This window comes from Scyliorhinus canicula, unplaced genomic scaffold (genome assembly GCF_902713615.1).
Source record: "Scyliorhinus canicula unplaced genomic scaffold, sScyCan1.1, whole genome shotgun sequence".
In the NCBI taxonomy this organism is placed as follows: Eukaryota; Metazoa; Chordata; class Chondrichthyes; order Carcharhiniformes; family Scyliorhinidae; genus Scyliorhinus; species Scyliorhinus canicula.
The window spans coordinates 206,219-218,284 of NW_024055478.1; the positions used below are offsets into that span (position 1 = coordinate 206,219).

The 12,066-nt window shown below is 44.9% G+C and overlaps 6 non-coding genes across 6 annotated transcripts; all 6 read left to right on the forward strand.

Annotated features, from left to right (window-relative positions):
• Window positions 1-5,211: 5,211 nt before the first annotated feature.
• trnav-aac lies at window positions 5,212-5,284 on the forward strand. Its single transcript has one exon. It is a non-coding gene; the product is annotated as a tRNA-Val (tRNA).
• A 1,778-nt stretch (window positions 5,285-7,062) lies between these two features.
• Window positions 7,063-7,135, forward strand: trnav-aac. The gene has a single exon. It is a non-coding gene; the product is annotated as a tRNA-Val (tRNA).
• A 1,692-nt stretch (window positions 7,136-8,827) lies between these two features.
• On the forward strand, window positions 8,828-8,900 carry trnav-uac. The gene has a single exon. It is a non-coding gene; the product is annotated as a tRNA-Val (tRNA).
• A 472-nt stretch (window positions 8,901-9,372) lies between these two features.
• trnav-aac lies at window positions 9,373-9,445 on the forward strand. Its single transcript has one exon. It is a non-coding gene; the product is annotated as a tRNA-Val (tRNA).
• Window positions 9,446-11,145: 1,700 nt separating this feature from the next.
• On the forward strand, window positions 11,146-11,218 carry trnav-uac. Its single transcript has one exon. It is a non-coding gene; the product is annotated as a tRNA-Val (tRNA).
• Window positions 11,219-11,710: 492 nt separating this feature from the next.
• trnav-aac lies at window positions 11,711-11,783 on the forward strand. The gene has a single exon. It is a non-coding gene; the product is annotated as a tRNA-Val (tRNA).
• The last annotated feature ends 283 nt before the right edge of the window (window positions 11,784-12,066 follow it).

The window sequence follows — 12,066 nt, forward strand, 5'->3', positions numbered from 1 at the left end:
ATGGTGAAAGACGAACTTTGTTGTCCTGTCGACAAATGCCGCCCGACTACCTGAGAGGGTGCAGTACTTCTGGCGTTCTCCGCAGATGTTAGATTGATTTTCGATGGCAATGAAAGTATGCTTTGGGTCTTTTCGAGGGGCTCGTTGGTCTAGAGGTATGATTCTTTCATTTTATCAGTTCAACAACTTCAGACTGTGAACTCTCACTTCCCCCTCCACCACATGTTTTTTCCATCAACTTATCATCCCTTCCATTGATATGTTTTACCCTCAGCATTGCCCACCTCCCCCCAGCCCATAACATCCTACTTCAGCAATCTGATCCATGTTTGTAATTGTTCTCTAACACACTGCTTACCTTTGTTCTGCCATTAACACATTCTGACCGCTTGATGCACCATCAGCACCTTTCATAGCCTTGATTAGCCTCATTTACATTGCCTTTTTCTTTCTGCCCGAGACATTTTCGTCATTTCCCACCTATTGCTAGCCCTCTGTCGAGACCCAATACAGCACGCCACCACCCCCACCCCCCACCCACAATCGTCTGAATCTCCAGTTCCAGTTCTCCAGGTTTGACAAAGAGTCCGCTTGACTGGAAACGACAGCTGCCATTTCGCTCCCCAGAGGCTGTCAGACCTGCTGAGATTATCCAATATTTTCTGTTTTTGTTTCCGTTTGAAGCATCCGCAGTAAGTTGCATTTGTCACACATTTAGACATGTTTGAGATGGTGATTAAATATGTTCATTTGTAAATCGCTGAAACTCTGTGGTGGATGAACTAGCTGCTAATATCCGAGGTGTGCCAAGATATGAAAATTCTTCATCTCTCATTGCCTGCCGAAAATTCAGTGCTTGGGCCTTAATGTTCAATTCAGTTTAGTGGCTCATGTGAGACGAAATTTCATAGTCCTGGAACACACGAGATTCCGGCAACAATCAGGAAACAGAATTATTTTGTGCCCAATAATTGTGCAAACTTTTCCTCACACGAAATGCTAAATGCTTATGCCCGGTTTCGGCCCGGGAACCTTTCGCGTGTAAGGCGAATGTGATAACCACTACACTACAGAAAACGCTGGCGACCAGTAGATGTGCGGAATGTACAACCTCACTGTGTTGCTGCAGATTCTGATGGTCTGTTTGAGAGGCCAGGTCCCCTGTTGGAAGCGACAGCAGTTTCTTAAATTAACAGATATCTCAACATAAAGCCGTGAGATGTAGAAATTATACCGAAATTAACATAAGATATATTTTGCTGAATGTCGGTCTTAAATTTGTGCTCTTTGATCTCGAGGTCTGGTTCTCGTTGAGGGATTTTCAATCAATGCCTATGGGAGTTGTCGTGGGTTTAAAACCAGGACAGGCTCTTTACTTCAGGTCAGAGATTATGAATTGTTTGCGATGCTGACGGCGGGGTTGATTTACATTGGCCCACTCTGAAAAAGATTTCTCAGGACTCGGAATGTTTCCGTCGTTTCTCTCCCCACAGATGATGCTCGAGAGAGAGAGAGAGAGAGAGAGAGAGACAGTGTCTGAGCTGGAGTGCGTTTGGATAAAATTGATGCTCCAGATCTGTGTTAACCACAGGGACGTGACCCATCTAATTCACAGAGCCAACGTGGAGAATTGTTCCAAAGAAGCTCAACAGCCACTCGAGGAACAGCAGCGCATCTTTCCACTTGGCTCAATACAGCTTTCACACTCAGTGTGTGTTCAGTAGTTTCACACTGTAAATGCTGCACCCATTTTGTGTGTCGTTCCATCGCAGATTTGGGTTTCAATCTTGTTTCCACTTGTTCTTTGTGTCCGGGCGGTAGTTGTTGATCAATCTGCCATCGATAGCTCCTCCAGACATATCTTTTGTTTCATTGTTTCTTCCATTGCGCTAACAGAGAGCTGGCACAGACACGGCGGCCGGAATGGCCTCATACTGTGGTTTCATTATTCTCTGATTTGATGCCATCCTAACTCTGTGGCCAGGGTCCCAAGGCCACTTCTCATTTAATCTCTCCTGACTTGCCCCCCCATTAGAGCCCTATCCTGTTGTTCTGTTTCCTCCCTCCGGGAGTTCACTTGGTTAAGACGTACCACATTTCTAACCTGCCCCGGTTTTAATGAAAGGTGACGGTGAAAGACGAACTTTGCTGTCCTGTCGACAAATGCCGCCTGAGTCCCTGAGATGTTGCAGTACCTTTGGCGTTCTCCGCAGATGTTAGATTGATTTTCGATGGCAATGACAGTATGCTTTGACTATTTTTGCGGGGCTCGTTGGTCTAGGGGTATGATTCTCGCTTTGGGTGTGTCGCTGTCGGAATTTGCGAGAGGTCCCGCGTTCAAATCCCGGGTGAGCACTTCGATGAGGTTTTCCGTTGGTCAAACCGCATGTTCTCTTCATTTCTTTGCGGCGGAGACAGCAGGATTCATTGACATTGGGATTGCTTTGAGAAGCTGAGCTCAAACTGCATGGAACCAATACGTTCCCGAGAAGTTTGTGGGCCTTCACATTTCTATTGACTAATTCTGGTGGACTCAGACAGCTCTTTGTCCCTTTCATTTTATCAGTTCAACAACTTCAGACTGAACTCTCACTTCCCCCTCCACCACATGTTTTTTCCATCAACTTATCATCCCTTCCATTGATATGTTTTACCCTCAGCATTGCCCCCCTCCCCCCAGCCCATACCATCCTACTTGATCAGTCAGATCCCTGTTTGTAATTGTTCTCTGACGCACTGCTTACCTTTGTTCTGCCATTAACACATTCTGACCGCTTGATGCGCCATCAGCACCTTTCATAGCCTTGATTAGCCTCATTTACATTCCCTTTTTCTTTCTGCCCGAGACATTTTCGTCATTTCCCAACTACTGCTAGCCCTCTATCGAGGCCCAACACATTACGCCACCACCCACTCCCCACCGTGTGAATCTCCAGTTCCAGTTCTCCAGGTTTGACAAAGAGTCCACTTGACTGGAAACAACAGCTGCCATTTCGCTGCCCAGAGGCTGTCAGACCTGCTCAGATTGTCCAGTATCTTCTGTTTTTGTTTCCGTTTTGAAGCATCCGCAGTCAGTTGCATTTGTCATACATTTAGACATGTTTGAGATGGTGATTAAATGTGTTCATTTGTAAATTGTTGAAATTCTGTTGTGGATGAACAAGTTGCTAATATCCGAGCTGTGCCAAGTTATGGAAACTCTTCACCTCTCATTGCCTGCCAAAAATTCAGTGCTTGGGCCTTAACGTTCAATTCAGTGTAGTGGCTCATGTGAGACGAAATCTCATAGTCCTGGAACACACGAGATTCCGGCAGCATTCAGGAAACAGAATTATTTTGTGCCCAATAATTTTGCAAACGTTTCTCACACGTGCCTGTTCAGAGGATGGGTGCTGTCTCGTGCTTTCATATCGTGAAACATCGCGTGCTTCTCATTTTGTGTGACGAATGTTTGCACAAAATACCTTTCCTCCTCAATCTCGCACGTTCGAGGAACATGAGATTTGGTCTCTCATGAGATATTAAAATTCCTGCAACAAAGTCAGAAATACGGAATATTCAAGACGCCAGGGGAAGAAAAGCCTTCCCTATTTTGCCACGATTCGGATATTAGCAGTTTGTTCATCCACCACGGAATCTTTTGGGTTTACAGATGCAGATGAACATATTTAATCACCATTTCAAACGTGTCTAAATGTACGATAATCGCAACTTACTGCTTATGCGTCAATGGGAAAGAAAAACAGAAAACACAGGACAGTCTCATCAGGTCTGACAGCCTCTGTGGAGAGAGATGGCAAGTGTCGTTTCGAGTCTGGGTGACTCTTTGTCGAACTGGACAACTGGATCTTTGGTCAGGTGTAGACTGGCGGAGTAAGTGTGGGGGAGTGGGGGTGGGTGGGTCGGGGGAGAGGGGAGCGTGAAGCATTGGGCCTCGACAGACGGCCAGCCATGGGTGGAGAACAACAAAAATGTGTTGGGTCGAAAGAAAAAGGGAATATAAATGTTTCTAATCAGTGTTAAGAACTGTGCTGACAGAGGCGATTAGAAGATTAGAATGTGTTAATGGCAGATGAAAATGAGGAACAAGGGGCGGATTTCCCAAGAGGGATGCGATTGGCTAGGGGAATGGGGAGGGGGAGACAATGGGAGAGGAAGACATATCAATGGAAGCAATGAAAATAAGTTGATGGAAATAAACATGTGGTGAAGTGGGAAGAGTGATTTCACGGTGCGAAGTTGTTGAGCCTACTGTAAAATCCGCAAGGCTGTACCGTGCCTATTCGGAGGATGGGGTGCTCTTCCTCGGCGTTGTGCTGAGCTACATGGGAACATTGCAGCAGGCCAAGATCGGACATGTGGACATGAGAGCAGGACAGTGAGTTCAAATAGCAAGCGACAGGAGAGTCTGCCACCAGTTTGTCGATGGAGCGAAGGTGTTTTGCAAAGTGGTCACCCAGTCAGCATTTAGTCTCTGCAATGCAGAGAAGATGGCATTGGGATCAGCAAATGCAACAGGCCAGATTGAAGGATGTCTTATAGTAATGTGTACTCAAAAGGACAGACACAAACGATACTGTAACTGACTTAGAGGAAATGCCAGAGACTTAACTGAACCAGCTTTGGGAAAGAAAAAACGGTTTTCCTGATGGAGAAACAGGAAAAGCCAGTGTGGGAATCCAGGCTCAATGTTGATTTCGAATTACCCCTCCTTTCTTATACATGAACGGTATTTAGGCTGCAGCATTTTACACACCAAAACAAAGAGGTCAAATATAAGAAACACATAATTGTCAATTCTTAAACTCAACTCAAGCATTGAATAACGAAACAAATATTGTGTAAAGTCGGTTGCTTTTTTCTGTTGGATTTCAGAATGCTGCATTAATAATAGAAGAGAGCATTTCGCCGTTAGAGATTTGCTGAACAAAATCCCGATGCAGAGCAAATTGAGCAGGGCATCATCAATTCTCGTTTCAGCTGTGGTTACTTATGAAAGCCCTGCCCTCTCAATTTAACTTCAAGCAAAACATAACTTATCTCCAGTTCAGCAAAGTTCAATATCTGATCCTTTGATAAGTTGAGACATCAGTTTTAAAGAAACGGCTCCTTCCAATAAGTTACATGGCCTCTCAGCAGAACCGTTAGAAGCTGCAACAGTACATTGAGGTTCAACATTGCACAGAGCCACTGATTGCGATGCTCCCAGCAGTTTCTGTAGTGTAGTGGTAATCACATTCGCCTAACACGCGAAAGGTCCCCGGTTCGAAACCGGGCAGAAACATCGCGTGCTTCTCATTTTGTGTGACGAATGTTTGCACAAAATACCTTTCTTCCTCAATCTCGCACGTTCGAGGAACATGAGATTTGGTCTCTCATGAGATATTAAAATTCCTGCAACAAAGTCAGAAAAACGGAATATTCAAGACGCCAGGGGAAGAAAAGCCTTCCCTATTTTGCCACGATTCGGATATTAGCAGTTTGTTCATCCACCACAGAATCTTTTGGGTTTACAGATGCAGATGAACATATTTAATCACCATTTCAAACATGTCTAAATGTACGATAAAAGCAACTTACTGCTTTTGCGTCAATCGGGAAAGAAAAACAGAAAACACAGGACAGTCTCATCAGGTCTGACAGCCTCTGTGGAGAGAGATGGCAAGTGTCGTTTCGAGTCTGGGTGACTCTTTGTCGAAGCTGGACAACTGGATCTTTGGTCAGGTGTAGACTGGCGGAGTGTGTGTGGGGTAAGTTGGGGGGGGGGGGGGGGGCATTGGGCCTCGACATGCGGCCAGCCATGGGTGGAGAACAACAAAAATGTGTTGGGTCGAAAGAAAAAGGGAATATAAATGTTTCTAATCAGTGTTAAGAACTGTGCTGACAGAGGCGATTAGAAGATTAGAATGTGTTAATGGCAGATGAAAATGAGGAACAAGGGGCGGATTTCCCAAGAGGGATGCGATTGGCTAGGGGAATGGGGAGGGGGAGACAATGGGAGAGGAAGACATATCAATGGAAGCAATGAAAATAAGTTGATGGAAATAAACATGTGGTGAAGTGGGAAGAGTGATTTCACGGTGCAAAGTTGTTGAGCCTACTGTAAAATCCGCAAGGCTGTACCGTGCCTATTCGGAGGATGGGGTGCTCTTCCTCGGCGTTGTGCTGAGCTACATGGGAACATTGCAGCAGGCCAAGATCGGACATGTGGACATGAGAGCAGGACAGTGAGTTCAAATAGCAAGCGACAGGAGAGTCTGCCACCAGTTTGTCGATGGAGCGAAGGTGTTTTGCAAAGTGGTCACCCAGTCAGCATTTAGTCTCTCCAATGCAGAGAAGATGGCATTGGGATCAGCAAATGCAACAGGCCAGATTGAAGGATGTCTTATAGTAATGTGTACTCAAAAGGACAGACACAAACGATACTGTAACTGACTTAGAGGAAATGCCAGAGACTTAACTGAACCAGCTTTGGGAAAGAAAAAACGGTTTTCCTGATGGAGAAACAGGAAAAGCCAGTGTGGGAATCCAGGCTCAATGTTGATTTCGAATTACCCCTCCTTTCTTATACATGAACGGTATTTAGGCTGCAGCATTTTACACACCAAAACACAAAGAGGTCAAATATAAGAAACACATAATTGTCAATTCTTAAACTCAACTCAAGCATTGAATAACGAAACAAATATTGTGTAAAGTCGGTTGCTTTTTTCTGTAGGATTTCAGAATGCTGCATTAATAATAGAAGAGAGCATTTCGCCGTTAGAGATTTGCTGAACAAAATCCCGATGCAGAGCAAATTGAGCAGGGCATCATCAATTCTCGTTTCAGCTGTGGTTACTTATGAAAGCCCTGCCCTCTCAATTTAACTTCAAGCAAAACATAACTTATCTCCAGTTCAGCAAAGTTCAATATCTGATCCTTTGATAAGTTGAGACATCAGTTTTAAAGAAACGGCTCCTTCCAATAAGTTACATGGCCTCTCAGCAGAACCGTTAGAAGCTGCAACAGTACATTGAGGTTCAACATTGCACAGAGCCACTGATTGCGATGCTCCCAGCAGTTTCTGTGGTGTAGTGGTTATCACATTCGCCTAACACGCGAAAGGTCCCCGGTTCGAAACCGGGCAGAAACATCGCGTGCTTCTCATTTTGTGTGACGAATGTTTGCACAAAATACCTTTCTTCCTCAATATCGCACGTTCGAGGAACATGAGATTTGGTCGCTCATGAGATATTAAAATTCCTGCAACAAAGTCAGAAATACGGAATATTCAAGACGCCAGGGGAAGAAAAGCCTTCCCTATTTTGCCACGATTCGGATATTAGCAGTTTGTTCATCCACCACAGAATCTTTTGGGTTTACAGATACAGATGAACATATTTAATCACCATTTCAAACATGTCTAAATGTACGATAAAAGCAACTATAGCTTATGCGTCAATGGGAAAGAAAAACAGAAAACACAGGACAGTCTCATCAGGTCTGACAGCCTCTGTGGAGAGAGATGGCAAGTGTCGTTTCGAGACTGGGTGACTCTTTGTCGAAGCTGGACAACTGGATCTTTGGTCAGGTGTAGACTGGCGGAGTGTGTGGGGGAAGTGGGGGGTGTGTGGGTGGGTGGGGGGGAGAGGGGAGCGTGAAGCATTGGGCCTCGACAGACGGCCAGCCATGGGTGGAGAATAACAAAAATGTGTTGGGTCGAAAGAAAAAGGGAATATAAATGTTTTAAATCAGTGTTAAGGACTGTGCTGACAGAGGCGATTAGAAGATTAGAATGTGTTAATGGCAGATGAAAATGTGGAACAAGTGGCGGATTTCCCAAGAGGGATGCGATTGGCTAGGGGAATGGGGAGGGGGAGACAATGGGAGAGGAAGACATATCAATGGAAGCAATGAAAATAAGTTGATGGAAATAAACATGTGGTGAAGTGGGAAGAGTGATTTCACGGTGCCAAGTTGTTGAGCCTACTGTAAAATCCGCAAGGCTGTACCGTGCCTATTCGGAGGATGGGGTGCTCTTCCTCGGCGTTGTGCTGAGCTACATGGGAACATTGCAGCAGGCCAAGATCGGACATGTGGACATGAGAGCAGGACAGTGAGTTCAAATAGCAAGCGACAGGAGAGTCTGCCACCAGTTTGTCGATGGAGCGAAGGTGTTTTGCAAAGTGATCACCCAGTCGGCATTTAGTCTCTCCAATGCAGAGAAGATGGCATTGGGATCAGCAAATGCAACAGGCCAGATTGAAGGATGTCTGAAAGTAATGTGTACTCAAAAGGACGGACACAAACGATACTGTAACTGACTTAGAGGAAATGCCAGAGACTTAACTGAACCAGCTTTGGGAAAGAAAAAACGATTTTCCTGATGGAGAAACAGGAAAAGCCAGTGTGGGAATCCAGGCTCAATGTTGATTTAGAATGACCCCACCTTTCTTATACATGAACGGTATTTAGGCTGCAGCATTTTACACACCAAAACACAAAGAGGTCAAATATAAGAAACACATAATTGTCAATTCTTAAACTCAACTCAAGCATTGAATAACGAAACAAATATTGTGTAAATTCGGTTGCTTTTTTCTGTAGGATTTCAGAATGCTGCATTAATAATAGAAGAGAGCATTTCGCCGTTCGAGATTTGCTGAACAAATTCTTCAGTTCAGTATAGGTTCTTCTACTGGCTTGTAAGTTTAGACATCTGTTTTAAAGAAATAGACGTGTTCTTGTGAGAAGTGACATGGCCTCTCAGCCGAACCATGCGAAGCTGCAACAAGGCAGTTGAGTTGAAGGAGACACAGGTCCGTTGGAGTCGGCGCTGCCAGCTGTTTCTGTAGTGTAGTGGTTATCACATTCGCTTTACACGCGAATGGTCCCCGGTTCGAAACCGGGCAGAGATATCTGGTGTTTCCAGTTTAGTCTGTCGCTAAATATTACCTCAATCTCGTAACTGGTCTTCATCATCGAGGAATAGCAAAAGCCTGTGGGCTAGTGGCTCAATGGGTAACGTGTCTGACTACGTTCCACTCCTGGCTAGCTCGAAATTCAAAGTATTGGTGTCCCCTTTCGTTCAGTGGGTTGGACAGCTGGTTCCCGATGTAGAGCAAAGTGAGCAGGGCATCATCAATTCTCGTTTCAGCTGTGGTTACTTATGAAAGCCCTGCCTCCTCTCAATTTAACTTCAAGCAAAACATAACTTATCTCCAGTTCAGCAAAGTTCAATATCTGATCCTTTGATAAGTTGAGACATCAGTTTTAAAGAAACGGCTCCTTCCAATAAGTGACATGGTCTCTCAGCGGAACCGTTAGAAGCTGCAACAGTACATTGAGGTTCAACATTGCACAGGGCCACTGATTGCGATGCTCCCAGCAGTTTCTGTGGTGTAGTGGTTATCACATTCGCCTAACACGCGAAACGTACCCGGTTCGAAACCGGGCATAAACATCGCGTGCTTCTCATTTTGTATGACGAATGTTTGCACAAAATGCCTTTCTTCCTCAATCTCGCACGTTCGAGTAACATGAGATTTGGTCTCTCATGAGATATTAAAATTCCTGCAACAAAGTCGGAAATACGGAATAGTCAAGACGCCAGGGGAAGAAATGCCTTCCCTATTTTGCCACGATTCGGATATTAGCAGTTTGTTCATTCACCACAGCATCTTTTGGGTTTACAGATGCAGCTGAACATATTTAATCACCATTTCAAACATGTCTAAATGTACGATAAAAGCAACTTACTGCTTATGCGCCAATGGGAAAGAAAAACAGAAAACACAGGACAGTCTCATCAGGTCGAACAGCCTCTGTGGAGAGAGATGGCAAGTGTCGTTTCGAGTCTGGGTGACTCTTTGTCGAAGCTGGACAACTGGATCTTTGGTCAGGTGCAGACTGGCGGAGTGTGTGGGGGAAGTGGGGGGTGGGTGGGTGGGGGGGGGGGGGGGGGGGAGGTGGGTGCGTGAAGCATTGGGCCTCGACAGACGGCCTGCGATGGGTGGAGAATAACAAAAATGTGTTGGGTCCAACGAAAAAGGGAATGTAAATGTTTCTAATCACAGTTAAGAACTGTGCTGACAGAGGCGATAAGAAGATTAGAATGTGTTAATGGCAGATGACAATGAGGTACAAGGGGCGAATTTCCCAAGAGGGATGCAATTGGCTAGGGGAATGGGGCGGGGGAGACAATGGGAGAGGAAGACATATCAATGGGAGCAATGAAAATAAGTTTATGTAAATAAACATGTGGTTAAGTGGGAAGAGTGATTTCACGGTGCGAAGTTGATGAGCGTACTGTAAGATCCGCAAGGCTGTAACGTGCCTATTCGGAGGATGGGGGCTGTTCCTCGGCGTTGTGCTGAGCTACACGGGAACATTGCAGCAGGCCAAGATCGGACATGTGGCCATGAGAGCAGGACAGTGAGTTGAAATAGCAAGCGACAAGAGAGTCTGCCACCAGCTTGTAGATGGAGCGAAGGTGTTGTGCAAAGCGGTCATCCAGTCGGCATTTAGTCTCTCCAATGCAGAGTAGATGGCATTGGGATCAGCAAATGCAACAGGCCAGATTGAAGGATGTGTTCTAGTAATGTGTACTCAAAAGGACAGACACAAACGATACTGTAACTGACTTAGAGAAAATGCCAGAGACTTAACTGAACCACGTTTTGGAAAGCAAAAACGGTCTTCCTGATGGAGAAACAGGAAATGCCAGTGTGGGAATCCAGGCTCAATGTTGATTTGCAATTACCCCTCATTTCTTTTACATGAACGGTATTTAGGCTGCAGCATGTTACACACCAAAACACAAAGAGGTCAAATATAAGAAACACATAATTGTCAATTCTTAAACTCAACTCAAGCATTGAATAACGAAACAAATATTGTACAAAGTCGGTTGTTTTTTTCTGTAGGATTTCAGAATGCTGCAGCAATAATAGAAGAGAGCATTTCGCCGTTAGAGATTTGTGGAACAAATGCTTCAGTTCAATATAGGTTCTTCTTCTGGCTTGTAAATTTAGACATCTATTTTAAAGAAAAAAAGGTGTTCTTGTAAGAAGTGACATGGCCTCTCAGCCGAACCATGCGAAGCTGCAACAAGGCAGTTGTATTGAAGGTGACACAGGTCTGTTGGCGTTTGCTTCGCCAGCGGTTTCTGTAGTGTAGTGGTTATCACATTCGCTTTACACGCGAATGGTCCCCGGTTCGAAACCGGGCAGAAACATCTGGTGCTTCCAGTTTGCTCTCTTGCGAAATGTTGCCTCAATCTCGTAACTGGTCTTCATCATCGTGGAATAGCAAAAGTCTGCAACTGCTGTGGGCCAGTGGCGCAATGGATAACGCGTCTGACTACTAGGAGATTTCAGGTTCGACTCCTGGCTGGCTCGCAGTTCCTAATTCTGGCGTCCCCTTTAGTTCAGTGGGTTGGACAGCTGGTTCCCAATGCAGAGCAAAGTGAGCAGGGCATCATCAATTCTCGTTTCAGCTGTTGTTACTTATGAAAGCCCTGCCCTCTCAATTTAACTTCAAGCAAAACATAACTTATCTCCAGTTCAGCAAAGTTCAATATCTGATCCTTTGATAAGTTGAGACATCAGTTTTATAGAAACGGCTTCTTCCAGTAAGTTACATGGCCTCTCAGCGGAACCATTAGAAGCTGCAACAATACATTGAGTTTCAACATTGCACACGGCCACTGATTATGATGTTCCCAGGAGTTTCTGTAGTGTAGTGGTTATCACATTCGCCTAACACGCGAAAAATCCCCGGTTCGAGACCGGGCAGAAACATCCCGCGCTATTCATTTTGTGTGACGAATGTTTGCACAAAATACGTTTCTTCCTCAATCTCGCACGTTCGAGTAACATGAGATTTGGTCTCGCATGAGATATTAAAATTCCTGCAACAATGTCAGAAATACTGAATTTTCAAGACGCCAGGGGAAGAAAAGCCTTTCCTATTTTTCCACGATTCGGATATTAGCAGTTTGTTCATCCGCCACAGAATCTATTGGGTTTACAGATGCTGATGAACATATTTAATCACCATATCAAACATGTCTAAATGTACGAT